General features: G+C 34.9%; 1 pseudogene; it reads right to left on the bottom strand.

Moving 5' to 3' along the window:
• Window positions 1-8,142: 8,142 nt before the first annotated feature.
• LOC149541601 (DNA replication licensing factor MCM3-like) overlaps window positions 8,143-26,832 on the bottom strand; it is a 58,430-nt pseudogene continuing 39,740 nt past the window's right edge.

Below are 26,832 nucleotides of genomic sequence, written 5' to 3'. Positions count from 1 at the left end.
TCAGCTACATTATTAGTGCAACTAAATTGGAGCCTAAAGAAGAAGTAGTAGCTTATTTTTGTAGGAGAAATCAACATCACACCAGCCCCTAATCCATTTTTATTTCTTGATCCATCAAAGTACATACTCCATATCCCACTCACATCTTCTTTAGTACCCACAAGATTGGGAACTAGAGCATCTTTTTCCACTATACAATATGTACTGAGGCCTATCTCAAGGGTTTCTAACATAGGGTCAAATTGATATGCATTAGCCCACTCATCCAGAAAAAAATCAAGTATCTTTGGTAGGGAAGTAGTGGGCTCATTCAGTATGTCATTCTCGTCCATCTCTAGAATGGGGCAATTCATGTTGATGGGGTTGAGGGTGTAGGTTTCAATATGATGGAGGGCTTGAGGCTCTGCTGTGATTGAAGAATTTGCTCCATACCTCATCTTAAAAGACATATATGACCAATCAAAAGATATGAAACAACCTATTTGGGCAGAAAAGTTTCTTGACAGACAGATGGAAAAATATGGCTTGACATCAGCAACAGAGATATCTTGGGTTACAGAACAACTAGTGTATCCATGTAAGGTCATCTCCACATTCCTAAGGATCCCTATAGTCTTGACAGTGCTACCATCCAACTGTAATACATCCCTAACAATGGGCTCATATTTCATTCCTAAAGCATCAGCAACACACCTAGGCATCACTGAACTGCTAGCCCCTGAATCAATCATGCAATTATGGACTAGTTTTCCTCCTATAACTAAAGAAACATATAATGGAGGAGGTCTAACCATTTTACTTGTTTCTACCTCCCTTGATTGTTGTACTAGACATGTGGCACGTTCCATACTAAGTGTCTGATCCTTTGGTTCAATTCTTTCCAATTCTTGCTACAGCAACCTCTTTTGCATGGGTATAGTAGCAATAGCATCCCACATAGAGATATTCACATTAGTCTTCTTCATCTACTCTACCACACTAAATGGCATAGCAGGTGCCTTGGTAGGAGCTTTGGGAGCTGTAATTATATGAGGTTGAGATGGAATAACCTGAGGATCACTTGTATCTTTTCTGCCTTGATTTTGCCTTTGCTGCTGAAAGGTACTTGATTGGTTATTTGTTGCTTGCTCATGAGGTATTGCACTTGAAGTTGAGACCTGATTAGGAGGAGGAAGGACAATCTCTTCCATAGCTCTTCTTTTGCTTCTAGTGTTATGAGCAATGGAATCCTAGTTTACATTACAATGCTCCTCAATCTGATGATTCATAAAAGCGCAATCACCTTGTCTTTGCATATCTAAGGAATTCTTACATTTATCCTCCTTGAATGATTGTCTTGCTACAATTTCTTGGACTGTCAAGGCCATAAAAGATTCAGCCTTCTAACACATGCAATAGGCATAGATGTAGTTGCAAGATGGACAAAGATCCTGATCTTGAGCCATATTGTTTTTAGGGACTATGGCCCTACTTTGGTTTGCATTTGAGGTTGAAGCATGGCCACCTTACCTATTCTAATCAAAAGAATTATTCCAATGATTAAGATTTGGAGGCCTACCACCACTTGGAGTCTGATATTTTAATTGATGAGGTTTACTACCTTGAGCTTGATGTCTTTCTAAGTTACCACCTTGTTGCTCACTTTCTGTATTATAGAGGAATTATCCTCCAGTCTCTTTCCATGATCCTTTAACTCCTTATTTATATTCAGCATCATAGATTGCATCATCTCCTTCATTTCATCTATCCCATTTGAGGATGTGGAAGCTTGCGGGACTGGGACAAGGGATTGAGATGTAGAAGTTGTAGGAAGGGGAGCCACTATTGGTTGATGATTTGGAACATTAGGAAAGAAGGGCATAGGAGGCCTTGGAGCTAACTTACCTCCTTGTATTAGGATGTTCTCTGATTTTATTGCTATTTCATAAGCATTAGGTAAGGTATCTTCTCCCATAGTTTGGATTGTAGTGGCAATATCACTATTAAAAGCTCTAAGATAATGTAAGAAGGAATTACCAGGGGTAGGCTTTACTAAAGCAGCTATTCTATCCCATGTCTTTTGAAATCTATAATTAAAATCAATCATACATTCATGGGGGGTTATTTTTATAGTAGTCAACTACTCTAGAAGCGATAAGTAGTCACTTTTATCCTCAAAATGTTTGCACAATCTTGCTCCTAATCCATCCCAATCTGTTATAGAACCATGAGCTAAACCTCTATACCATTGTAGTGCTTTTCCTTTCAAAGATGAGGTTAAAAGCCTAACTACAACACCATCCTCTATAACACCATGAATATTACAAAAATTTGCAACCTCTTGAATATGTTCTAAGGGAGAGATAGAAGTCTCACCAATAAACTTAGGTATACATTTGAGAGCAGCTACCGATATATCATGCCTTTAGGCTAATAAGAGAGGGCTCCCACCATTAAAGGTGGAAAAAGTATGAGCTCTAGGCAACACCATAAAGACAAGTGATCTATTGATATGTGTTGATGGAAATCTAGGATGAGATCTAACAGCAAGAGGAGTAGAGATAGATCTTTTAGGGGTATTTTTTACTACTGCACTCGTAACTGATGATAAAGATATTCTAGCCTTCCTTCTTCTAGGATTTGAAAGTGAAAGTTCTTGATAATGAAACTTACCTCTAGAAGATGCCCTTGTTTCAGCTCTGGACATGTATCACTACAACTTTGGTCTAGAACTAGATATGTATTGAAGCTCAGAGTCCCCAAGCACTTTGAAGAATGAACCTCTTGAAGGCTTGAACACTGAAGCCAGTACTATCTCTTTAGTATTAATCTTGAAATCTTCCCTTTTGACACCAACAGGCTTGAATTTTTCTAAGAAGATGAGTCCCACCAGGCATGCCAAAAACTGTTGTCACTTAAGTTTGCACCCTTGTCCAAAGCCTATGCATGAGGAAAACTTAGTGAAACATAGAAACAACCTCCAAGCTATGGGACTTGAACTGTGAGGTTGAGTCTCTGAAGAAGGCCGACTTCCTCTTACTATCGGGATGCACCTAACTACTCTTGAAGGGGAAAAGGGAGAAGAAGAGCATGAAGAAAATCTACCTAATCTAATCTAAAGAGGTGATGCACCAAAATAGAGTGTTTAGACCAATCTCTTCCCATATATGCACTGTTGAACCAGAATGAAACTAAGGATATTACACATTTAGACTTATTTCAATCAAATAGCCACATGTAGATCAAGAGACCAAGATGAATGACACAAGGAAATAGAAGATTCACTTATATATCATTCACAAGCTGAAAGAGATACAGTCATGTAGATTACAGATTTTCACAAAATATTAGTGAGAGGTAGAGTGCTCTATACTTTCACACCAATGGCTGAAGGAGAAAACAACAGAATTTCATACGGTTCAGAGGCAGGGGAATTTTACACTGGAATTGCAGAGCAATCAGAAGAGAAAAATTAGAGAATGATCGACCTTAACAAAATTTACAAAAATTGCCTTTATAGTGCAGGCATAACTGAGATGTCCTCTTCTTTTCAATTACTCCACAACTACTGCATTAAGTCTGACAGAGAAAAATGATGAGGAATATCTGACCAAGATGCAATGGTATCTTATATTTTGTGTCAATAATGCCTTGAGGAGATGGAAATAGCACCATAACTATGCTCTGACCAAGCAGATGGATCGACTGGGGGGTGGTGGAGTGTTCTTCTTTGTTTTGCATTCACTTCTGCTGGTTGGGATTGATTACAAAGATCAGATCGCATAAAAAATCCCCATTTGGTTCCTATCACATTCTTGTTTTCCAATCTAGGGACCAATTCCCATATTTCATTCTTTACTATCTAATCCAATTCCTCTTTCATAGCTTGTTTCTAGTAATCATCTTTACAGGCTTCATCTACATTCTTAGAATCAACTTGAGATATCAAGCATAGTTCTTCATTGACTCTACTTCTTGTTATCACTCCTTTGTCTTTGCTTCTGATGATTTTTTCAAATGGTTGATTCTTTATCATATTCTTTATTCAAGTGGGAGTTGTTATCTCAACTCTTGGCTCTACTAAAGGTTCCAAGCTTCGTTCCTGCATTGGCTCTCCTTCATTTTACAAATCATTGTTAGTCTCAAGAAATACCTCATCATTCCTTGGCTTAGTAACAATATCATCATCTAAATTTTAATCAACTATTCTCTCTTGTATCCTAAATTTCTCATCAATTCTCACATTTTCACTTTCCATAATAGTCTTAGTTCTTTGATTATAACATCTATAAACCTTACTTTTCAATCAATAACCAAGAAACATTCCTTCATCACTTCTAGCATCAAACTTACCAATATCATCATATCTTTTGATATAACACTTAGTCCCAAAGATTCTGAAATACTTAACTATCGCTGAGTGACCAAACCATAGTTTATAAGGGGTCTTGTTTGTGTCTTTCCTAACTTGTACTCTTTTCATAGTGTAGACTATTGTATTCACAACTTCTCTCCAAAATTTCTTAGATACATCATTCCCTACTAACATAGGTCTCATAGCTTCTATAAGTAACCTATTTCTTCTCTTTGCAACACCATTTTGTTCAAGGGTTCTTAGAGTTGATAGTTGTCTTTAATTCCATTTTCTTTACAAAATATTTTAAACTCATTCAAAGTAAAAATTTTCCCCCTATCTAATCTTAAACATTTAATCTTCATACCAAATTCATTCTCAACCCTATTCTTGAACATCTTAAACTTATCAAATGCCTCAAATTTCTCTTTAAGAAATGCAACCCACATCATTCTAGAAAAATTATCAACTAGAATCATAAAATACCTTTCACCATAGAATCCTTTAGTCTTTGTAGGACCACTAAGATCTATGTGTACAATCTCCAACTTTGCTTTATTGGTAAACTTTTTTCTAGGAAAGGAAGTTTTTTTTATTCTTTGCTGAAACACATTCCTCAAAAATTATGTTAGTGGCAAATATATAATTGCAAACACTCTACTAGTCTTTATAATATTGTTAAAGTTTGTATGACAAAATCTCTTATGCCATAACTAACTATCCTCTACCTTTACAACCAAAAAATTCATTTTAATAGGATTCAACTAAAATACATTACCTCTAGATATGGTTCATATTCCAATTACCTTTCCATCTTTTTCTTTGATCATGCATGTCTTTTCTGTGAACTACAATTGATAACCTTTGTCTACCAGTTGTCCAATACTCAAAAGGTTGTGCTTTAAACTATCAAAAAAGTATACATCCTCAATGTTAATTTTACCATCAAGAGCTATAGATCCAATACCTTTAACTTGGCATGTTGCATTGTTTCCAACATTGACAATTCCTCCATCCTCACTTTTGAATCCAACAAACTTGTTCATATCACCAATCATAGGATGTGAACATCCATTGTCAATTATCCAATTAGATTTCTTCTCAACCTATGATACCAAAACTACCTTCCCTAGAATTTTTTCTTTAATTTCCACAAATCCAATTTCATCATCACTAGCACTTAATGCTTGTTCATTAGAATCATTATCTTCATTTGCACAAATACTCTCTATCTTTTTTAGGTTTATGATTTTCCTTATACATTTTCTCTCTTTTAGGACACGTGGATGCATAATGACCATATTCATCACAAGTCCAACATTTGAAAATTTTCTTACCTCATTTTTCTCTTCTTACCAGAAGGGCTACTCCTTCAATCTTTTTGTCCTCCTCAGATCTGCTGCTACTAGAAAAATCTCCTCTAGCACTTGTGCAACTTGATAAGTTATGTCAAATATTCAAGGCACTGAAAGCTATCTCTATTATGGTCAATTCTTTGGACTGCCTAAGTTCACTCTTAACTACTTTAAGTCTTCCAAGAAATGTCTCCTTTTTGAAATATTTGGTATGTAAGATATCAACAATTGTATCATCTGAACTACTAACTTAAATGTTGGTGTTAGATTTTTCAATATCTTCCATATAACCTCATCATTTTCTATGATTCCTCCTTGAACTTTAATACTGATATTAATTACTGATATCCTACCTATATATGTTTTTATAGATTCATCTTCCATCAGTTTAGCATCTTGACATGCACAAATCCAACTTTTTAGCCTCAACTTCTTGGAATGTGCATCACCTTCAAAACTATTTTCCAAAGCTTTCCAAATCAAACTTTTCCAAAGCTTTCCAAATCAAATGTGAAGTAGCAAGTGATTTTACCTTATTGTACTCAATTTCAAGAAGTGCAATCAATAGTGCTTCTTTGGCCTTCATGTCACACATGAAAATATCTCTTTCTACCTTAGTTCAAGTTTCCAGGTCTTCTTTGGCAATGATTGTCTTTGCTGATTTAGTTAAGATCCAATATCTTGGACCCATAAACAACAAATGTGTCTTCATCTTTTCCTTCTAGCTATCATAGTTTGTTCTATCAAACTTTGGACTATCTAACCTAAACATATTTGACATGGATCTCCCAAAGTTGTTAAACTTTATCTTCAAGGACTTGATGCTCTGATACCAATTGTTAGAAAGAATAGTCCACCAATATAACTGAGAGGGGGGGTGAATCGGTTATCCAAAAATTAAACCATTTATCTTGTTTAAAAAAACTTAACCATTCAACCAAAATAAACAACAACCATAATAAAATGCTCATAGATAATTACACTAGATATGTTGACTAGGGAAACCCTTGATCACATGGAAAACAAGTAATTACAATTATTTTCTCCTTTCCTTTATCCTTCCCTTTATTTTCTCATTGCTTAAACAAGTAATTACTATTATTTTCTCCTTTCCTTTATCCTTTCAACTAGAACAATCAGTGTTAAACCTTTTAGACTAGGTCACAAACCTTGAATCCAAATACCAAACCTCAGATCACTTAGCAAAACCTTGGCAATGAAGTTTCCTTCACTTCTGCACTATTTTCCTCAATTTTTCATTCCACACTTTCATTACCATGATAAAGGAGAATGTCCTTCCTTTATACCAAGTCCTCAAAATAATTCCCTAAGTCAGCTATTATTCCTTCTCAATTAATTATTATAGGACCACATTAAGAACATGTTACACTTAGCGATAATATTAATCTTCCACTTTGCAACTTGAATAAATTTCCATACATGCAATATTATGATGAGCAAGCTTAGCCACATCATCACCAACAAGTCTTCTTCATGTACTCAACCTTGATTCTTAGAATAAAAATTTTGCTAAGAGATATAATAAGTTTACTAGAACATGCCTCTGTAAACTCTATCTCAGAACAAACATCACCAAAACTCTCATAACTTCTTCTAGACTTATCCTTTCTTCTTCTGACATTAACTACATATACCAGATACTATGAAGTATCTCCCATAACCTCAAATAGTGTCAATACTCAACTAGCCATCCATACTAACTTGATCTTTCCATTATTCTTCTGTCAGATAGCATAGAAATATGTTATGTTGACATCAATTGAAAACTCAATCATGAATATAACATATCATCATAGTAGCATATCTACAATACTCCCCCATAGGAATATCATTAGCATTCATACTTTTGGTTTTCACAATGCATGCCCCATTCCTCACCAGGAATGGGGACCCCCTACCTTTTTTACTCCCGAACTCACAATTCAAGAGTCGGGAGAAGAAAGAATTTGTTTAAAAGTTGCATTCCCAAAAAATTCAAAAAATTCAAAAAATCTAAATAAAATCAAAAAAAAAAATTAAAACCTCACTCATGCACGCACATCAAGGCACAGTGTGCTTTACATTTTATGAGAGAGAGAGAGAGAAGGTTAAAAAACCCTCCCTCCCCCTTTGTCTTACTCATTTCTCACAAGAGAGCAAGGAGGGAAAGGTAAGAACACCCCCCCCCCCTTTTTAGTTTATCATGTGCCCTAATGGGTGCGCATGCACTTTGCTTGAGCTACGTGCCGCCAGTAGTGCCCTTTTTGGATGTGTGGTGTGTCATGCCCTTTTGGGCATGCGAGCAGCACAAAGTGCGTGCCATTTTTGGGCACACGCAATGCTCTTTCCTTCATGTCGCTGTGTGAGCACCCTTACGACATTGTGCACAATGTCCATGTCATGTGTCACACCCTTTTGGGTGCATAAGCGGCACTTGTGTGGCATGCCAAGCCTTCACACCACCACACGAGCACCCTTGTGACACTGCGCGTAGTGCCCATGTAGCTCCCTTTGGGGCACCAAAGTGGCGCATGCCCGCACACGCCCACACCCTTGCATTGGCGCTCTTGCCTGCACCTGCTCCATCATTCAAAAACAAAATTGAATTTAAAAAATAATAATAACTTTTTTTTAAAAAAATTTTTAAAAAACAAATAAGTCCCTAAGGGGTATGTTTTTTGTTTTGTTTTTTCTATTCTTTTTCGTTATCCTATGATTGATCATGTTTTCTTTTTCCTGTAATGTCCAAGTAATATAATCAGATGGCATCCACATCTAGATCAGCAAAAAAACTAGTTTTTTACAAGTTCCAAGTCATAATCCCAAAATTAGGGTTACACAATGAGTACGCTGAGATCAAATACACATATCTCAGACACACGAACTTGGGAGAGTTCTTGAGAGTTTGTAACAGTCCAACCGAAAGGTCATCCTTGAGGTCTAACCTAATCTATTTTGGATTAGTAAATGCAGCATCACATCCTAAGATCATGCAGTTAGTTGAATTGATTATGAACCTATCTTGGCATTTTGTTCCTGACGAAAGGGTGGTAAAGAGCGTCACTAGGGAAGTGGTCTTAGATTTCAGACCTAATAAAGTCAAGAGGGTTTTTCATCTACCCAGAGCTGATTAGTTCATTATAATTTCATATGAAGTAGCTAAGAGGTGGCATAAAGATCATTACTAGGAGGCCATCGACATCATATATTCCTTATACTTCATTAAGAAGCCACCTCAGGGAAAGACAATCAGCAAAGTAGATATGACTTGAGGATACATGAGGGATGACATTGGATATTCAATCATTCTCTTGAGCAGAGTTATGGGATTGCTTGTACTGGGTCATCTGGCTCCATTCATGGTCAACTTCATTGAGACCATTAGACACACAAAGATGCCATTGGATTGGGTCAACACACTTGGTGAGAACTTGTGTGATGAGTTGCAGACAATAAAGGACAAGAGGAAGTTCTATATGACTTCTTATGTGGTGTATCTACTTGCAACAAGGGAAACTAACTATCCCATGTTGTACAAGAAGGGCAATATGCAGGACCCTAAAGCATGGTTGTATATAGTTTATCCTCAGTTGGTGAAGAAGAAGCTCTCGTCGAAGAGCAAGGAGTATAGAATTGTGAATGATGCCTTCATCTTTGCCATCATTCAATTCATCAAAGGGGATTATGGGAAGAGATTTTCTAATGAAGCCAAGACATAGATCATAGCTCTCAATGCATATTTCATCCATTTCTAAAAATTCACATACATTCGGGTAGGTGGTGCATCCATCAATCTAAAGAAACTCCCAAGGTACCCAAGTGACAAGTTGGTCCTGATGGAAATATCTCAACAGATTGAGTTAGCTTATGAGAGGATCAAAAGACAACAAAGGCCTTGTTGGGATTGGCCTTTTGTAATAGGAGCATACTAGGTAAAGAGAAAGTAGGATATCTTTAATTTTGAGTGGGAATGGGAGAATTATCCTCTTGAAGAATATAACTCTCTTTGGAAATTCTTCAACAATGTTGGTAAAGTGGAAAAACTGGTAGGAAAGGAGTTCTATCATGAGGATGCCATTGAAGATCATTGGATGAACACCACAAATGACTATGATGTTCATATCGGAGACTATTATAGAATGACTTTGTATTTAGTAGAGAAGGCTCTCCATTTGACCATCTCAGATGAGATAAGGCTACAGGACTCCTAGGAGCTACTAAATCCCCTATTCAGTACAAATAAAGTTGGTGAGAGGCCCATTCTGAATGAAGAAGTTGATAGAGAGGAAGGAGATGATATTAATCATCGAGTGAGACATGCCATTAGAATGACAAAGAGTTAGATTAAGAAACCCTTTCCACTTGATCCAATTCTAGATATAGTGATCTTCTATGCACATGCTCACCCAGAAAGGGGAAAGGGAAAGAAAGTCATAGTTTCCATATTTGTGCTCCAATCTCCTATCAAGCCTTAAATAGTCTACCAGCTTGATCACCTAGTCGGATACTACCACCCTTTAGAGAGGAAGGGAAAGAGGAAGAGAGCCTCTCCTCAGATATTTTAGGCAAAGCAGGTTGAAGAATAGGCCCCTTCCTAGAAATAGGAATCTAGTCCCCAAGAGTTCTAGGATGGTGGAGCTTCTCATATCCAAGCTGAATTTCCATTGCCTCCTATTTTGTGGAGTCAACAAGAAGAGGGAGAAATTCCAAAGACATCCATTCATCTGGTGCGTGAAGAGCCTTCTTCTCCTATGGTTCCATAGAAACAAAAGAGGATCAAGGTTAGAATGAACAAGAGGCAAAGAGTTCATAAAAGATTAGTGCCTAATCCATCTATTCTTGAAACCATTCCTGAGGAAGAATCAAATGAGGGGGAAACAAAGGTAGATGAAGAGGAGGAGCAAGTTCCTCTACAAAGGAGAACTTGGTTGGCCAAAGCCATAGAATTGGAAAGAAGTAAGAGTGCCACAAATACATCACCACCCACTCAAGCTGAAATGGTAGAACTCTCTTCTTTAGAAGATGAAGTACAATGATGGGTGAATGAGAAAAGGGAGCAAGGCAATGATGTTCTCTCCATCTCAGATTTTGATTTCATGCCTATGGGTATAGAGTTAGTTGGAGATAAGATTAGAGATACCCCTATAGGTGAACTTCAACAGAAAGATTGGATGCAGATGCCACCCGAGACACAAGGTCCTCATCTCACTCATGCATCTTCACCTTAGGTCATGAGGGTAAACAAGGTTTCACTAACACCTCCACCTCCAAGTTCAAAAGAACATGTTCAAAAGGAACCATAATTACAAGGGAAACCAGAACCAAGGGTTACTAATGAGCCATCAAAAGAGGCACAGATAGTAGAATGTATACAACAACCTTCTTAGGAAGTTGAGGATCAAACTATAGGATCTACAGAAACCAAGACTATAGAAGAAGAATCCTCACAACAAGAGACTCCAAGCAAGAGCGATAGAGGGAAGGGGGTAGTTATTGGTCCTCTTGATTCTGAATGCCCTGAGGAGACTTTGAATACCATTCTTAGAGAAGGGGAAGGTGTATGGCTTAGTCCATTTTTGACAGCTTTTCAGGATTGGCGAGATAGCCTCGAGGATAAGGGTGTCACTATAATCATAGGAAATTTGAAGTTATTGCATGCTACACAAGCGAATGTTGATAAGATCATGGCAATTTTGAGGTAGGACTTCAGTATCATGGATGAGGTACGGGCATGGAGTAAGGATTTACAAACTCTACAAGCCATAAAAGGGCAAAGGTATTGCATTCTAATTGATGTATATACCGAAGAGGAGTTAGACATGATAGATGATTGGATAGAAAAGATTGTAGATGGAAATAAAGTGATGGAAACATTGCATGATGAGATACATAGGCTCAAGAACCAAGCCCAAGAGAGAATTTTGGAAGTAGAAAAGTTGTACAGTGATGCATGCTTGAACATTTTTGAAGATGAAGAACAAGAGAAGTTGTTGCCAATTGAGGTAGTAATGGAAAATTTTTAAAAGACTTTGGAGGAAGCATCTAGTGATGAAGATATCAAACAAGCCTTCAAGACAAAGGAAGCACTATTAGAGTTGGACACCAAACTCAAAGATTTTGTAGAGACTTGAATTAAGGTGGACAACTATAGACAGGAGGTCAAGGACAAGTATGAGGCTTTGGATCTTCCAAATGCTACTAAGATTATTAAGATTATAGAGAAATTCAAGGGCAAACATCCAAACATAACTTTAGGATAAAGATGAACAAAACCTAGATGCCAAAATTTCAATTTTGACACTCAGTAAAATTTTGAGATTTTGACCCAGTTGAGGTCCATAGCTCCATATTTCAGAGGTGTGCCAACAATTGACTGCCAGTTCAAAAAATAGCACTTTCCATGCATCAGGAGCGCATTCTGATGACAAGTTAACCCCAGCACACACCTAGTGAAGGGGCAACTTTTATTTTTGGTGTCTCTATGCACTTCCACCTTAATTGATGGCTTCCTCCTACTTTCTCTCTCATGCTTTCTGTATTTTTTACATGTAAAGGACTCATGCATCCAATTAATGAATAAAATATGGATGGAGTCCCTCTAAGCACCAGTTAGATTATCAGTTTGTATATATTTAGCTTTTTTAAATGTTTTAAAAGCATTTTATTGCATCAAGATATCTCTCACTCTCAACACAAATTGAGGAGAGGATTTCTTATAAATACCCCATTGTAAAATGTAACAATGGCTACCATTATTATGCAATAAAATTATTCTTTTTGTGCTAGCATTTGGAGTGTAGTTATTCTTGCCTGAATCTGTCATTGTTTTTTGGATTTTATTCATGAGATTGTGATTGAGCCAAAGGTCTATTGCATTGTTTTTGGATGTGTGATCTTTTAGTTCTAGTGTTTGCTAGAGATATATGAATTCCACTGACATAACAAACTTGAGAAGAGATCACCTGATTGTGTCTAGATAGCTTTTTGTCTCACATGAGCATACTTTTTGTGGCCTTGTGATTTGATGGAGAGTGAAACATCATTCGCTTTGTTAAAGATTCTCATAGATGATTGCACCAGTGGATTCTAGGAAGCATTGCTCCTATTTTCATTAGTTCCCTACTGATTTATTTGAAGGTTTAACTCACAATGTGTTGTGTCTTGTAGCTTATGTCCGTTTAGGAATTTCAATTTAAAGTCATTTGATTTCATGTTATTTTCTATCAGTTTTGTTATTTTCTTTTCTAACCCCTTATTGGAGTAGGACCTCATAGTAGCCACATTGTTAGAGTTGCATGCATTGAAAAATAGAAAAAATACAAAAAATATTGTTCTTTTGGTGTGATATTTTGAGATAGCGAACAGATTTTAGTTCAATTCCAAGATAAAAGAGGTTTTAGAAAGGCCTCCTTGTGAACACTCACATTTATCTTTTACTTAGTAGATTTTGGTATGTCGCAAGACAAATATTGAACCTTGGAGTGGATCCTTAAAAAGATTTTCTTTTGAAGAGAGGAATTATGAAATAGATTCTTTCCGTTGACCTTGTGCAAAAAAAATGCCCAACAATACTTACAACCAATCTTCTAACAATCTCCCAAATCTTCCAATAGGTTGACCTAACAATCATTGTTAAATATTTTAAGTGGGTGATGTTCCAAGTGACTAATCTAAAGTCCTCTAACAAGGCTCACTCCTAAGAGGGTGGGTGAAATTCCCTAACCAGGTCATATTTAACAATGTGTATTGTAACCTTTAATAGGGTTTTCCTCTCACAGGTCATCAATTCAGAAGAGTGCGAATGAATACCATGTTATTGGTGGTTTTTCCCAAATTGGGTTTCCACATAAAATCATTACATCAAATGTGTTATTGAATTTTTTATTTTTCATGCTTACATTTTTACAAAGTTGATTTGATATTATAGGTTTAAGTGATTGTATGATTTAATGGATGCATGCATGATGAATATGTTTTATGGATATGGGTTCACTAAGCTATGAATAGTTGTGTTTGTGCATCTGGGCCTTGGATAACTTATTCACCTTCCTACACCCCCCCCCCCACCCCAAATTATTCTAAAGGATTCCAAAAATTGGTATTAGAACCATCTACTTAATAGAAATAGTTTGAAGGTACTAGAAGCAAAAAGATTAAGATGTCAAAAAGAGAGGTAACCAAGCTTAATAGAGATAACTTTCCTGCATTGAAAATTTTGATGAAGCTACACATAGGAGTTCTTGGAGATCATGCATAATCTAAAATTACTACTGAGCATGTTGATCTTATTGGAGCCCTAACTGATAAAGATTTAAAAGAGAAGAAATAACACAACTAGGCAATGTTTGAGATTTTCTCTACCCTAAGTTATGTCAAGTTTGATGACATAAAGGATTGTGACAATGCAAAGAAAATGTGGGATGCTCTTCACACCATTTATGGAGGAGACACATGTGTTCTAAGAATCAAATTTGAAAGTCTTAGAGGTAAGTTTGACGATATAAGAATGCCAAAAGGTGAGAATAATGCTCAATATTTCTCTAGGATAAAAGATGTTGTAATGCAATAAGAGGATCTACTAGTAAGATAGATGATGAGACTATACTATACAAAGTTTTGAGAATAGTGTCTCTCATCTATGCTATTAGAGATTCTACAATACAAGAACTGAGATGCATACTAGATTCTAATCTGACTCTTAAAGGTCTTGTAGGTAGCATCACTTCTTTTGAGCTATCTAATTTTGATAACTTCAAATCTATCAATGTTTAATTTTCTTTCAAACCTAAGTTGCCATTGAAGGAACCTAATAAGAAGAAGAAGAAGAAGAAGAAGAAGAAGAAGAAGGTAAAATATGTTTCCAGTGATAGTGATATAAATGAGGATGTAGAACAACTTTTAGCACTACTAGTAAGGAGATTTCACAAAGGAAAATGAAATTTCAAATGTAAGCTACCTATCATGTGTTTTAATTGTAATGAGGTTGGCCATATTGCTACTAGATGTCTAAAGAAGAAGAACTACAAAGATGGAGACAAGTAAAAAACTAGAAGACATGAAGGAAAAAAAATTACAAAGAAAAAGGCAAGAAGTCTTGCTACATTGCAAAAGGGGAAAATAAAGATGGATCTAACAATCATGATGATGAAGTGGTCTATGTTGCAATAATGGATGATTTTGATGAAGATGAGGCAATTGCACTAGTGTCTTGTGTGAACAAGAATGAAAGATGGGTCATTGACAGTGGGTGTTCGCATCACATGACTGAAGATAAAAGTAAGTTCATTACCTTGAATTTTTATGATGGAAATAGTGTTAGGTTTGGTAATGATGCATGCTATTTGTTAAAAGGAAAGATTTAATCAAACTCACAGAAAATATTTTATGTGACAATCCCTATTATGTTGAAGGACTTAACTATAATTTGTTAAGTGTGTCATTACTAAATAGTTCAGTTTGTAAGGTTGAGTTTGAGAACAAGATTGCTACGATATATGATGATGATGGAAAACTAATGGGTAAAGGTGATCAAACTAGACGTAATCTATGCTATATTGATATGGAAGATGCTACATGTCTAATTGTAGAATTTGATGATGTGTGGTTATATCATAAGAGGTTATGTCATGTTAATTTTGATAACTTGGTTAGTATTAGTAACATGAGAAAAGTAAGATATTTTTCTAAGTTGAAGAAACCTAACAATATAATTAGCAAACAATGTCAATTAGGAAAGATGACAAAGTCTAGTTTTAAGAGTAAGACTTGAATATCTCTAAAAGAATTCCAAAGATTGTTCATACTAACTTGTGTGGACCAACTGATCTGCAAAGATATAAAGGTGATAAGTACATTATGCTATTTGTTGATGATTATTCTAGAATAATGAAAATTATGTTTCTCAAACAGAAATCTGATGTTTTCTAAATGTTTAAGTCGTACTTAGCAAGAGTTGAGAAGGAAACAGGTAAAAGTCTAAAATGTTTGAGATCTAAAAAAGGAGGAGAATTTACATCAAATTAGTTTGAAATGTTTCGTAATGATAGAGGAATCAAAAGGTAGACATCTACCCCTAGAACCCCTCCACAAAATGGAATTGCTAAAAGGAGGAATAGATCTATAATGGACCGTGCTAGGACATTCATGATGGAGAAAAATATTCCTTTGAAATATTGGAGAGAGGTTGTAAGTACAACTATTTATACCTTGAGCCATGTGCAAGTCAAGAAAGGTACAAATTCAACTGCTTTTGAACTATGGTATGGATACTCATCCAATGTAAAATATTTTAAGGTATTTGAAAGCAAGTTTTATATTCTCAAAGATTTTTGGAATGGTATACTAGATGCAAAAAATGAAGAATGTATATTCCTTGGCTATTCCACAAGTAAAGCTTATAAGTGTTTAAATACTAACACTAAAAAAGTTGTGGAAAGTGCAAATGTGAAATTTGATGAATATATAGAAGTACATGAGGTTGAACCTATGAAAGAACCAGATGAATACAAATCATTTGTATACTTTTATGAAGGTATTCTTGTTGATTAAGATGTTGTAAATGAAGTTTCAAATCAACAAAAAAAATTAGTGATTTTTGTGTCACATGCTATGAATGTCGAGTTGCATTCAAAAATCAAGCTACAATCACATGTCAAGTTACATAATAAAGTTAAGGCACATTCTAATTCTAAGAGTAATGTACATCAAAGAGATATTGAACTACCTAATAGAGAATTATGTAGTGATTCAAAAATTGAGAGACCAAATGAGGAGAATATAGTAGAACCAAGATTGTCAAAGTATGTCAAGAGACATCACTCTGTTGCACAAATCATTGGCGATAAAGATACAAGACCAATGAAAAGGAACAAGTTGAGAAATGATACATTTTTTCTTGGCATGCATGAACCTAAAATAGTGAAATATACCTTAGAAGATGTCGACTAAAGTAAAGCCATAAAAGATTGGATAGATTGAGAAAAATAAGATATGGACTCTAGTTCCTAGACCAGAAGATAAAAATGTAATTGGCATCAAGTGGGTGTATAGAAAAAAGTTAGATGAAAATGGTGACACAAGGAACAAGACAAGATTAGTTTGAAAAGGATATGCACAAGAAAAAGGGATAGACTATGGAGAAGCATTTGCTCCTATTAGAAGATTGGAAGCAATAAGAAATCTTATTTCTTACTATGTATACCAAAGTTTCAAATTTTATCAAATGGATGTTAAATCTACAGTTTGGAATGGCATATTAGAAGAAGAGTTTTATATAGAGCACCTAGAAGGATTTGTAGATGCTAACAAAAAAAACATGGTATGTAGACTACACAAAGCTTTATATGGTTTAAAGCAAGCACCAAGAGCATGGTATGAAAGGCTTCATAATTATCTTGTGAAGATTGGATTTGAGAGGACTGATGATAACAAAAAATTGTACTTGAAGACAAAGAAAGGTAAAAGTATTTTACTAACTAAATTTTTTGTTGATAATGTCATATTTGGAGCTCAAGATACTTCATGTAAAGCTTTTGCAAATGAAATGAAGAAAGAATTTGAGATGTCTAAGTTTGGAGAGATGAAGTTCTTTGTGGGTTTGTAAGTACATCAAGATGAAATATGGTATATAAATCACTTAGTCAAAGTATGTAAAGGAGATACTAAAAACTTTATGTTTGGAAGATTCCAAGCTAGTAAGCACACCTATGGTGATAGGATAGAAATCTTAAAAGCATTATGGTTTAGTTGAGGTGAATCAAACAATGTATAGGTCTATGATTGGAAAATTGCAATATAAAGTACATAATAGACCTGATATTGCATTATCTATTGGGATAGTTTCAAGATTCTATGCTAATCCCAAGGAGAATCATTTGGTGGTTGTTAAGAGAATAATGAAATATCTTAAAGGAACAGAAGACTATGGTCTATACTACAAGAAAAATGAAAAATTTGAATTGAGAGCCTACATTGATGTTGATTGGGCTAGAAATATTGATGATAGAAAAAGCACTAGTGGAGGAGCATTTTTCTTAGGAAAAAGGCTAGTTGCATGGACTAGCAAGAAATAATACTACATATCTCAATCTACTGCTAAAGTTGAATATGTTATCACTACAGTAAATTGTACAAACATTGTATGGATCAAACAACTTAAACATATGAAGGAGGAAATTTACTAAACCTGTAATACTTTATTGTAATAACTCAAGTGCTATAAATATATAAAAGAATCTTGTGATGCATTCAAAGACTAAGCACATTGCAATCAAGTATCATTACTTGAGAGAGTTAGTCCAAGATAAAGAGATAAAGATGGAATATGGGAATACAAAAGAGCAAATAGTTGATATCTTCACAAAAGTATTACTTAAGGATGCTCATGAGTATCTAAGAGGTAAACTAGGGTTGAAACCCCTATCCAAGGCTATTTACAAAGCACAAGAGGTTCCCTACATCAAGAAAGATAATTGACATATGTTAGACATTGATGTAGTGGATCTTACTTTAGGAGCTACCTAAAGTAATCAAAGAGCTGGAGCTACAAATCATTCACAAACTAGGTGATAGAGGGAGAAACTGAAAATGTTCATATCTGCCTATCAAGATGACAAGTTTTTGGCATTGTTTTCAAAGAGGGAGACATTGGTGGAGATATTTGTAACTATATTATATAGATAGAACGAACATAGAATATCTACTTAGAGGGAGATAGTGTACCTACTTATTACTATAGAGTAAGAAATGACTACATCTACCTAGTAAGAGGGAGATAGTGATGAGGGAGATATAAGAAGTGATCAAGAGGGACTCATAAGAATTAATTGAATCCTACCTAATCCTACCTAAATTTAAAATGGATGATAGAGGTTGAATAGAAAAAGATTTTAATTTTCTATTTATAGAAATGGTTAGCCAAAAGCAATGGTTGCCATGTGAAAGAACCTAAGAAAGACAAGGAGTCTAAGATATTGATTCATCAATGACCAAATAGAATAGATTGCTATTGGAAAGAAAAGAAAGAAGGATTAAGGATATGGATTCTTGAAGGGTTAACAAGCTATCAGAGTTGAAGTGTGTGAAAGCCAAGCAAAATGGAGGACTAAAATAGAGATCTATAATTTACAAAGTGAGTTGTAAGTTGTTATTAGATCAAGCCTTATTGTTACTTTCTAATCATTATATTAGTGTAGAATAAATTCTTTGGATTAAGGTTGACCTAACGGTCATTTGTAAACCCTTTAGCCAGGTGACATTGCAAGTGAATGATCTAAAGTCCTTTAACAAGGCTCACTCCTAATAGGGTGATTGAAATCCTCTAACCAAGTCACATTTAATACTGTGTATTGTAACCTTTAACATGGTTGGCCTTTCATAGGGCATCACTTTAGAAGAATGAAAATGAGTAGCATGTTGCTAGTGGTTTTTCTAAAATTGGGTTTCCACACAAAATCACTATGTCAAACGTGTAATTGAATCTATTATATTTCATCCTTACATTTCTACAAAGTTGATTTTATAGTAACCTACAAGTTTAAGTGATTTCATGATTTAATGGATGCATGCATGATGAAAATTTTGTATGGATATGGGTTCACTAAGCTGTGAAAAGTTTTGTTTGTACATCTAGACTTTGGATAAATGATTCACCCCTAACCCTCTCAGTTATTCTAAAGAATTCCAATAGTAAGTCCAATAAATTCACCCGTTTGTATTTGGTTATGAATTGACACTATATCTTGTGTTAAGCAAGCCTTCATTAGGAGATGAATCTTGGTTTTCACCCTTCATTTGTGCATAGGATAGTGGATTCATTTCCCCCTATACACATGTAAATAAAAATGTTTTTCTTCCCTCATATCATTATGCTTGGGTCAATCAGCCTTGAAATCTTTCTGGGTCTCTTGGAAATATAGAACAACTTACAAAAGAATTACTTTTATTTAGCTAAAACTTCATTATCCTTGTATTGGTGTATTTTTCCTTAACTTTTCCTTTAGCTCTTCCTCTTACCATCTTATTTCCTCAGACATCAAGTTCATCTTAAAAATTACACAAGACTATCCTTGAAAGCTACCTTATCATTTACTCCTATCAATGGAGTATTATGTGGTTGCAACCTCAAGTGATTTACTAGTTAAATCTCCACCTCTCATTTTTTCTTCACCACACCAACAAAAAATTTATCCTTATCACCCAAAAATAGATCCTAGACTATACCTCACTCTATTTTTTATATGCAACTTCCATCACCCAACTTATCTCTATTTGCAAATGATCATGATAGAGTTGCTCTTGTTTTCCCACACACAACCTCAGAAACCTCCTTCTTGTAGCTAGATGGAACAAGCATCTACAACCAAAATAACTTAGAAACTAAACTCTTAAATATTTTAGCTAGGCAATTCTTGTGGATTTTCTCCTTTGATGATCTATCTACACACTCAATATCTTCTAGCTCGGATACCATTATGATGTACAAAATATTAGAAAAACAAAAAAATATTAAGGGTACAACTAATCTAATCCCAATTTAAGAACCTTAACTTTAATTAAGAGGCATACAAAAATATTCTTTTATCTTCTCAACTTTACTTGAAACTTCTTAACCTACCCACCTTCACTCACGAGGCATCATTAGGATTCCAAGTGCATATAAGATACAATAAATTACATTCCAAGTGCATATAAGATACAATAAATTACAAAACCTTCTAGTAGAAACATAATACTACATCAATTCTATACACAACGATTTTTAAAAACATCTCTTACCCTTCAAGGATCTAGATACTTCAAGTCATGATTTTTATAAAAGAGATAACCAATCTCACTCCCTTTTAGAAAAACCAACACCTTGTATTACCTTGTTAACGTAACAATATCAATACCCCTCACATTGTTTAAAGGATGTGGAACATTCATCATGAACTTGATCAAAGGAAATAAAAATTTATTAAAGAATCATAATCTTATCATAGCCTTCAAACAAGGAAACATTGATTCAAACCAAACTCTCAAAAGGAGTATCCATACCTTGCATTTTTGACTGATCATATTCTACTTTGAAGCCCATGATTTTTTGATCATAATAAATTGTAACAAATAGTCATCAGTAACTTTAAGAAAAAATGATAATGAAGTCAATCACTTTGGTTAGATTTTAGATTTCCTAGTTATAAAATATTCATCTCGTTTATAGAAAGATCAAATTGTTAAATCCAAAGTTATGGTATTATTACTAAAATTAGTATTTTTCAATCAATCAAACACACAATAAAGAGAATTAGATTTTTTGGAAATTGGTTCAATACTCTCCTCAGGATTTGTGACAAGGGCTTAACTGCCTCCTATGTATTATAAGTTCAGTGGTTGTAACGAGCATTGACATATCAATCTTGTTAGAAGTAGATAATACTAAGAGGGGGGAGGGGGTGAATAAATATTCTACCAAAAAATTCCCACAACTGAATATTGTTAATTACTTTATAACTTGCATATGAAAGTAAACCAACAATGTTGAATAGTAAATATAACCATGCACATAGAGAACTCATAACACTATTATTTGTAAACTATGGAAATGCTAGCCAAGGGAAACCCCTAGTGGGGATGATACTCACTACATGATCCATTTAAAAAATGAATCATGTTAAGGATATTGACCCTGTTAGGAGTCTATGAAATACATATAATGTCTTGAGTCCTTGTTAGAGGACTAGGCCTTTTTAGAAGCCTCAACCCTATTAGAAGTTTCTTCTACTCTATTAGGATTTGGTAGATCAAATACAATGTATATGTAAGAAGATCCCACTACCCTAACATACATTTATATAATTAATTTCACCAAGAATAAATATACATATAATAATTTTGACTGATGTAATTCACACTTGCTCTGATCATGCATCAAATCTTGCATCATGTAGCTCACATATCATCTCATTGACTTCACATCAATCACAAATATCACATAGATCAGACATATGTCACACACTTATCTTCATAAGATAAGATCTTTACTTATACCTTGTATATTAGAAAATCTCTACTTAGTCGACCTTTGTGTCTTCACACACTTGACATAATATAAAATAGCTTAGGGATTAATATCCACAAAGTCAGCTCATCATGAATTAGTAATTATTTTGTTACCAAAATAATTCTTTAAGTCATACAACTCAATTCTCTACTATGTTATGTTTTCCTCTGTCAAATACGTGTACTAGTATTTCAATCATAACTTGTGTTAGAGAAAAAGGTTAATTTCATTTCATTTATCAAATTACCTTTTCTCCCTTCTTAAGATTTTGCTTTATGCATTTTTTAGATTTCTCTATTTAATAATTATTTTGTAATTATTAAATAGCTTTCACCTTAAGGTTACCCTTTGTAACTTATTAGGTTGCCCTTCTCAAGTTTCAATCTCCTTTTATAAGGATTGATCTCTTGAATCCCTTCTTCATCTAAATATAGAATTTGTGTTTTTTCAAAACAAACCCTTGCCTCTTCTTGTCTTTTTCTTCTACGTGATAGGTTTTCTACATGCAGGTATCTATGGCCTTCATGGTTTTGAATTTCATATTTGCTCAAATCCTACATGGTATCAGAGCTAGATCTATTGTGGCTTGTTTGGTATTTGGAGAAAAAGAAAGAACAAGGGTTTGATGGATCAAATTTGGAGTTTTTTGGGTATTTTTTGAGAAAATAAGGGGGTTACTAATTTTTGAAGCTGCTTGAGGCGAAATAGGCCTCACAGAATGGATTCAGAAGGTGTCAAAACCCCTGTTTCCATATACAGTTTGTCCATTTTTGACAAAATTGATCTGGGAGGCAAAAAAAATGCTTAGCAAGGTCATAAGACCTCTCGCATGCATTACAAGGCAGATTTTTGCAAAAAAAATTAATAAATAAATTTTAAAATAGTGGTTTTGTACTGTAGTGGTTAACTAACCACAGCAAAACTATTGCGTTCACTACTATGTTACCACTGGCGGTCACCACTTAGCAGCCCACTAGTAGTTCTACAGTGGCTCTAGAATGGCTCTACTACAACAGCCCCACTCTATGGTGGACCACTACCTCCCATCACCCTCCCACTACTCAACCACTACTCCACTAGCAATGTGGCGTATTTTTGAAAAAAAATCTCCATAACTTGAGCATACAGACATATTTTTTTCATCTGAAAGGAGCACCAGAAAGTTGATTTTGAGATGGAGACATTGGTGTAGGATTTTTTGGTTTTGATGTAGTTAGGTTGCCTATTTTGGCAGTCAAAGTTGAATGTTCATTTTTTCACTCTGGAGGGCATATCTTGTGTGTTCCATCTTCATTTTTTGAAAACGTTATATTTTTGGAAAGTTGGTTTTGTCTACTTTTCAGAAATGTTGTAATTTCTTCCAGATTCTGCTCCATGCTCTTTCTATCATGTTTTTTTTTTTCTGCATTATGGTGGATATCATTGGTTTTTTAGGTCTAGGGATCATTTTCTTGGTGTGGGATCTCTTCTTTTGGGTTATACTATCTATTGTATTAGCTCTTTGCCCTTTCTGATCATTTTTAAGCATTTTTGTGCAAACGCAATAAGATAAAGTGACATACTCCATATGTTTTTTCATTTGAGTTGTTTTCCTTTTTTTGCCTTCTAATTTGAGCAATTTCATCTAAGGACACTCATGTAGATTATTGTATTCATGGGATTCATTATATATTGGGCCTTATTGTACATGCACTACTCTGATAAAAGGCCCTGGGGGGGGGTGATATTTTTCTTTGTTTACCATCTTCCTTTGTCTAGTGAGTGTCCTTTTTGTGACATAAGCTTCATGATGTATTTGAGATTGATCACCTCAGTACACACTTATGTACTCTTTTGAACATCTTGATCATGGTTCCTTGTCTTGCAGTTCTTTTTGGCCCACTTTTTTAGTTTCTTATCACCTAACCCTTATTTTCATTAAAGGGGGGGTTCTTCTGTTGTTTCTAATGCTTCCTTGGTTCATTGGAGTGAGGTATGTATTCAATATTTGATCCTATGTACTATGTGATTGCAGTGGATAGATACCTATGCATTTTAGTTAGATGGATCATCTACCATATACACACTCTTCTTTTCATTCCTACTTTGGTTGCAGCCTTCCTTGGTTTGATTGATTAACTCTTTAGGCTTTGGTGTTTAATGCCATCTATATTTTTGAGTTTAGTTTTCTGCCTTTGTTTGCCTCTTGATTCAATGTAGATTACAATCTTCTCTACCTAGTTAGGTTCTATTTTAGAGGAGGTTCTACAGATTATCAGTTTCTTTTTCATAGTGTTTGCGGCTTCTTCATGCTTTAGTGGTTTTCTTCATGATCATTCCTTGTTCCTTTTTTCTGGAACATTCCTCTAGTTGGAGGTTTCTATAGTCCTTCACAAGGTTTTCATCTATCTCTTTTTGGAGTAAATTTTTTCCCACTGGGTTTTCTCTATTTCTATTTAATAATTATTTTGTAATTATTAAATAGCTTTCACCTTTAGGTTACCCTTTGCAACTTATTAGGTTACCCTTTTCAGGTTTTGATCTCCTTTTATAAGGATTGATCTCTTGAATCTCTTCTTCATCTGAATATAGAATTTGCATTTTTTTAGTTCAAACCCTTGCCTCTTATTGTCTATTTCATCTCAGTGACAAGTTTTCTAAATGCAATTATTTATGAGCTTAATGGATTTGATTTACATATTTTCTCAAATCCTACAACTTGCACCCTATTGTTCATACACATTTGCACATTGGTATACATCATCATGATACTATCATAGAGCTTTCCTTAGTTGCGCATAAGCTAACTCTCAATGAGTCATTCGTACACATCTCATATGTCTTTGTGCTACTACAAACTGTCTAACACTTAGACAACTCATAAGATATCTAATTGATGAAATGTCTAACAATCTCCTCCTTTGGCATTGATGGCAGCAATTGGGAAAATTAACAAAGTCCCAAAATGATGCCATACATAACAAAAACAAATAAAAGTAACTACACAAAATTTCCTTCAAAACAAAACAATTTTATTCATGTTTTGATGGATCATTACATTTCTTATCACTCCTTTAGATTGATACATAAGTGTACCCCTCCTTTGACATCAATAGAAAAGGTGTCAAAAATGGTATCTATATCCAAAAAATGGAAGGCACATTGTTGATCAACTTGTTATTTTGGAAAAGCAATCTGCATAAACAAGTTTTAGATGGTCCACTTCCTTCTTCTAGTTATCCTTCAATATCTAAGAGATACTAAGTAGTACACATAGTGCTTAGGATGCCACTTCAACTGCGCTCAAGTCAATATAGGTAAACTCATCATAGGAAGTATTTATTGAAAGGCATTCCTCTAGTTGCCTCTACAAAATGTTGATCTTTGGAGACAAGGCTTCTCTAAGACTAGAGAACCTTTTTGTTTCCTTCTCCTTATCTAATTCCAAGCTTCTAATCATACTATGGAGCTTCTCCACTTCTATTCCACATTCTTCAATTTTGGTCTCAGGGGTGCAATGACTATTTTGATTTCACTCATATTTCCCTGTATCTAACTCTCAAAGTTTTTTAAATACTTGTATAAAAGTGTGCACTATCCATACAAGTTTTTACCTCCATTAATGTGTTTCCTAAGTTCCTTGATGCTTGCATCTAGTTCCCTCAAATCATTTCTCACATTTGTGCACACTATGTCAAATAATGTTGCATCATGCTTGGCCTAAGCTTGTGTTAATGCTACCTTAGCTAAAGTTGTGAATTTCTCATCAAAGGTCTTCACCAATTCCTTGGCCTTTGACTACAAGTCTAGAATGGCTATAGTTGTGGTTACAATCTTCTACATTCTATCCAAGACTTTAGTCATTTCCTTCTCCAAAGACTTTATTGATTTGTTCTTCTCAAACAATTTTCTCAATGAGCTTATCAATCTGTTCTAGTCATCATCATCATTAGATGCCACTATTATTGTTGTTTCTATTGCTACTACCATAGGAGTTATAACTAGAGTTCATTTAAGTGCAATCTTCTTTTCTTCATCTGCTTTCTTCTTCTCTTCTTCCAACTTCTCAGCTACTTCTTTGGCTTTCTTCTTTTTCTCTTCTTCTTCTTTTTTCTTCTTCCTTTCCTCTTCCTTATTTCTCTCCTCTTCTTTTTCCTTCTTCCTAACCTCTTCCTCATGTTTTCTTTTATTTTCTTCCTCTTCTAGCTTTTTATTTTCCTCCTTCCTCTTTTCTTCCTCTTTTCTCTTTTCCTTAGCCTCTTTCTTCTTTTCATCTTCCTCATCATCAAAGCTAGTTTATGTAGTGATATTGTGAAAAATGGTTTGGCCGAAAGCTAGAAACAAATTCTCCTTTGCATCCAAATTGATCTGTGTGCTATCCACTTACATAGATTCAATACCCAAAACAATGTGTAGTGGTGAAAGTATTAGGATTAACCTCAGACAAAAATAACAGTTACATGCAAATATAACCAATACCAAAAAATAGTAGATCACATAAAAAAGAACACAGGACACCAAGATTTAACATGGTTCACTCAATCCCTAGGGTACATCCACCAATAGAAATTCCAATATTATTATTATCTAATGATTATAGTCCACAATCCCTTACAGCTCAATACCCCCGCAAGATGCTAGAATATCAACATTACATTATGAAATCTCTAACCATAATCTTTTTTATACAAGCTTTTTTCACTTACAAAATTAGAGCTAGAATAAGTCATCCAATGGAAAAAGAGTAGTTGACACCTTTTATAGTATAAGGTAATTTTTGGCTTCAGGGGTGATACCCACAAAAACCCTCATGGGGGCATTGCCCCTTGACCCCACCTTGTACTATGAAAGGGAGCACACCTAAGGTGCTACCTCAAGACCCTGCAGGGGTGCTACCTCTTGACCCAGTCACCCCTATAAAAATAATATGGGGAGAAAACTACACTGAATAAACATTCAAGTTTGATTAAGCTCCACATCACAACTATCTCCCACTTGGAGACTAATCAGACTCCACACCAATAACCTCCCACTTGGAGACTGATCATAGTACTACTAAACCTGTAGATCCTACTAGAATATGAAATCACCTTGGACTCTATTGTTCTTTTAATCTTTTCAGT

Source organism: Cupressus sempervirens, chromosome 8, assembly GCF_028749045.1.
Source record: "Cupressus sempervirens isolate cs-2001-9-10 chromosome 8, ASM2874904v1, whole genome shotgun sequence".
Classification (NCBI taxonomy): Eukaryota; Viridiplantae; Streptophyta; class Pinopsida; order Cupressales; family Cupressaceae; genus Cupressus; species Cupressus sempervirens.
The sequence above is the reverse complement of the archived record's forward strand: the minus strand, read 5'-3'. Positions and strand labels throughout refer to the sequence as shown.